We start from the raw sequence: 4,730 nt of genomic DNA, 5'->3' as shown, positions 1-4,730 counted from the left end.
ACTATAATGGATCCACACGCTGTTTTATTGTATCTGATTTATCCATTAGAAAGAGCAGAGAGGGACTTCAGCGCTCTTGGATCCTCGCCGCTCGACCTTCAGCAGTCATGGAAATTGTATTCCCTGATGAAGGTCAGCCAGACTGAGAGCTCGCTTAATGAATGAAACTTTTTTTAACCTATATGTAGCCTGGAGGTTTCTGAGCATATACGCAGGCTGCTTTTTAGCAGCGCCCTGCTTTAAATCCTACTGTTAAAGGAATACACCTCGTTTTGGGGAGATTTTCCTGTTGGTCACTGAGAACATAGACACCAAAATCATCCACGTGTCTCCAGTAGATCATTGGCTCTGCTCCATGCTAACACTTTAGCGTACACTATGTTGAATGATAGTCTCCATGCTAACACTTTAGCGTACACTATGTGAGTGATAGTCTCCATGCTAACACTTTAGCGTACACTATGTTGAGTGATAGTCTCCATGCTAATACTTTAGCGTATACTATGTGAGTGATAGTCTCCATGCTAACACTTTAGCGTACACTATGTTGAGTGATAGTCTCCATGCTAATACTTTAGCGTATACTATGTTGAGTGATAGTCTCCATGCTAACACTTTAGCGTACACTATGTTGAGTGATAGTCTCCATGCTAACACCTTAGCGTACACTATGTTGAGTGATAGTAGTCTCCATGCTAACACTTTAGCATACACTATGTTGAGTGATAGTCTCCATGCTAATACCTTAGCATACACTATGTTGAGTGATAGTGATAGTCTCCATGCTAATACCTTAGCATACACTATGTTGAGTGATAGTGATAGTCTCCATGCTAATACTTTAGCGTACACTATGTTGAGTGATAGTAGTCTCCATGCTAACACTTTAGCATACACTATGTTGAGTGATAGTCTCCATGCTAACACTTCAGCATACACTATGTTGAGTGATGGTGTATGGAGCAGATTTTTAACATTACATCAGCAGTATGAAGTTAGCCTTAGGTTCTTCGAAAATTCTGTCCATTTTTCTCTACCTTTACATTTTATCTCACAGTGAAGCCATATTGGATTGTAGTGCCGGACCATTCAACCTAATCAGTGTTGCACAGAAAAGCAACATAGCAGATCAGAGCCGTTGTCCTAGTTTCTAACTTACAGGAGAGAGTTGGACATATTTACAAATTTTAAGTGTCAGTGTCTGCAATCATAAAATGTCTATGATCATAACACACTGACACTCAGAAACTCTTTTATCAAATATTGTCATTGACTGCTGACATTGACTCTGAAAATAGTTTCCAACCTTGTCCCCAAGGTAAACAACTGATACTGCATTCTGAAATATGAAAAAGAAACCCGCTAGTTTGTTTTTAACTTCTGAAAAGTGGACTTTTTAGAAATAGTTTCTGCAGGATACAAAGAAAAGTTAAAGGGACAGTTTGCCAAATTCATAATTGAATGGCTTCGGGGCGTCTTTACTTCCAAAGGTTAAGAGGTAAAATGTTGCCTGATGGAAAGGAGACGACTACATTAGCAGACACACCACTGTAAAACTAATCACAACAAAGTTACAAAGTGCCACAAAAATGAAAAGGAATCAACCCCTAGAGCAGCTGGAATGTGGATCAAGTGGAAAGGCCTGACCGCAGACCTCAGATCAGCGCCGACGGAAAAAGGAAAAGGACGTGTCGAGACATCGGCGTGTTTGTCAGACTTACCAAACATAACATCTCAATATGTGACATTTAATAGCTGCGGGGGAAGAGCCTGAATACACGCGCGGCTTTGACCTTTGATACACATCCATTTGTTTAGCTTTATGTTGGAAGCCGTACAGGGAAATCAGGTCGAGCGCGGAGCTAAGGCCTGTTCTCATGTAAAGCAGGCTGGTTTTCCCACAGCTCACATGGTGGATTTCCCATGTGCCAGATGCGGGATCCAGTACAGGTCTGCCTCCAGGGAAACTCTGCTACAATTCTACTACACAGTCAAAAGTCCACCCCAGCTATAAGGTGTCAAGTGTGGCAACTCTGCACGTAAGACCTTGTGAGGCTGATTTTGAAGCTTATAGGGTGTCAGGCTTGAGTACAGGGCCTGGTTTTGGCCTGTAACATTACATGTCACTAGGGTTAGACTCATATATGGGACCTTTTATTAAGAATTGGATCTAGTCCAGTCAGTATTGTCCACTTCTGATATGATGCAGTTTGATTGATTACATATTTAATGCAGGATTGATCAATATGCAGGTTTTCTATGGGAAGACCTTAACCTGGACTGATTCTAATGAGACATTTTGATCAGATTCCACACCAGTATACATGAGTTTCAATGGAGAGTTTTAGTGTCCAGTGATGGGTTTCAGTGGAGAGTTTTAGTGTCCCATGATGGTCTAAATGCTGTTTCAGCTTTGACAAGAATAAAACTCCGGGGGAAACACTGAATACTTGGAATTTTTTGCTATGAAATGGTCAAAGTTAAAGATTTTCAATATCGGCACAAAATATCGGCCTTCAAAAATCTTTTTTTTAGCCTGTCGCAAGAACCTCATAACTCCAGTTTTGGTGATTTTCATGTTCTAACTTCAACTGAATTATTCCATGGTTCATCTATGGGATGAGAAAATTATACCAACCCCTGAGCTTATGAATCCCTTTAGAAACGAATCAAAAAAATTCACTGTCGTCTATCGAAAAACAAGGACGTTTTTCATAGTATCTCCATTGTGGAGATACAAAAACTCGACAAGGTTTTCACCTGGCAGAAACGCAATGTTGATGAGGAAGCGGTGCCAAGAATTAGGCTGTGACCAACGGTACTGTCTCGGTGCAGGTCGGACGTTTCTGCACACAAACAAAAGAGACGGAAGCGCGAAGAAGAAGAAAAACATCTTCTCTTTTAATTCATCATGATGATTAAACAAAAGGTGCCCAGGTGGAAAAAGGTGCAAAGCGAGAAAGAAGCAGAAAAAAAAAGAGCAGACGTGTTAACGCTTCATTTGTCATCCTCAACTGAGCTGCATTATTTTTATCCCAGACACCTATTTCTACTTACTGTGCACCAGAACCCCCTTCTAGTTCTCTATCAGCAGTACTTCTCCACCTTTTCTTTTGGTGGCGATACACAGTTTTAGAGAGGCAGGAGAGGCAAGTTGACCTTTGACCTCTACTTACGGCCCAAACGGAAGAGTTTCTTTCATTTATAATACGGTTTAGTATCGAGGTTCCCAGACTTTGCCATGTCGAGGAACCCCAAGTTGGATCCGCATTAAACCGCGGATCCCTATTGGATAAGATTTCCTCCTATAAGAAGCCTTTTTTCTCATTAGCTGTGATTCAGTGCAGCATTCTTCACTCTCTCACACTGTTAAAGTCTATTGACTGAAATAATACTGCGATTAAACTCTTTCTCATTTTCCTGGGGAACCCTTGGAAGCCCTTCAAGCACCCCTGGGTGTCCCTGGACCCCACTTTGGATTAAAGTTGCAGATTGCCAGTATTCTTCTGGTATTCAATGTTTAAATTTGACCATTTTCATGCCCAAAAATCTTACAATTCAGTGTTTTTTTATTCTTATCAGGGTGGAAAAGCCTCTGAAACAGCATTCAGACCATCATGGGACACTAAAACTCTCCACTGAAACCCATCACTGGACACTAAAACTCTCCATTGAAACTCATGTATACTGGTGTGGAATCTGATCAAATTGTCTCATTAGAATCAGCCCAGGTTAAGGCCTTCCCATAGACAACCTGTGTATTGATCAATCCTACAATAAATATGTAATCAATCAACCCAGACTAATGAAATTCTTTTAGTGTCAGCAGCTCTTTAAAGGGTGACCCACTGCACCTATTCAATGGTAGAGAAACACCGGGATACATTAGGCCTTTAAATGAAGAATTAACCCATAAAAACCTAACTGAACAGTGAAATGAATAACTAAAAAATGCAAAAGAAACTGAGACGGTGATCAGAGAGGAACCTCCATCATATCAGAGGCGGACGACGTCACCGACTCATATCTGATACTGCACAAAAGCCCAATATCGGCCTCAGATATCGGTCTCACCCTGCTGGTTAGACTGACATCCTCACTGATTAGCAGTGGATCCGAAAATCCCACGGAATTAGACTCAGTGAAGGAGTGAAAAGTGTCACACCGAGGGGAAATATCGCCTGGAGTTTTCAGTCAACAACGGCCAAATGTTTGACTGGTGGCGGCCCAGTGTCATTATCAGCTCCAGTCACTGTGACCTACTTTCCAAGTGGAAAAAAGCTCTCCTGGAAAACTTTTATTACTGCGGGGAGTTATGTATAGACTTGCATGGGAGGGTTTAGTGTATATAGTAGAGACGGATCCACATGAATGAGCGCCGTGGACGTGGAAATCCACTATCATCCAATACGGGAGGTGCGCTCGATTTATCTTCTGGCCGTTCTTTTCGAAAAAAAAAGGTCTTTTCAAGTTGGGAGCAGAAATAAATCGAGCGCACCTCGAGCCGGCTCCAGGTAAACCGAAGCCGTATTGAGATTAATTTCCTTTAGTCTGCATTTGATGTCAGACGTCAGACTTGTCAAAGTGATCTGTAGGAGTTATGAATCAACAGGTTAGCACGGAGGAACGCGTGCCAAGACGGGATGAGGATTCAAATCGGTGTCATACTCCTTTATCTCTTTATTCTAGCCTAATTCATAGCCTAGTTTATTAAATGTTCACTAAAAAGA

Source organism: Centroberyx affinis, unplaced genomic scaffold (genome assembly GCF_046629955.1).
Source record: "Centroberyx affinis isolate AG114_WGS23_722 - 3 ecotype Tasmania unplaced genomic scaffold, CSIRO-AGI_Caff_v1 ptg006177l_1, whole genome shotgun sequence".
Taxonomy (NCBI): Eukaryota; Metazoa; Chordata; class Actinopteri; order Beryciformes; family Berycidae; genus Centroberyx; species Centroberyx affinis.
This window is presented reverse-complemented; position numbering follows the sequence as displayed.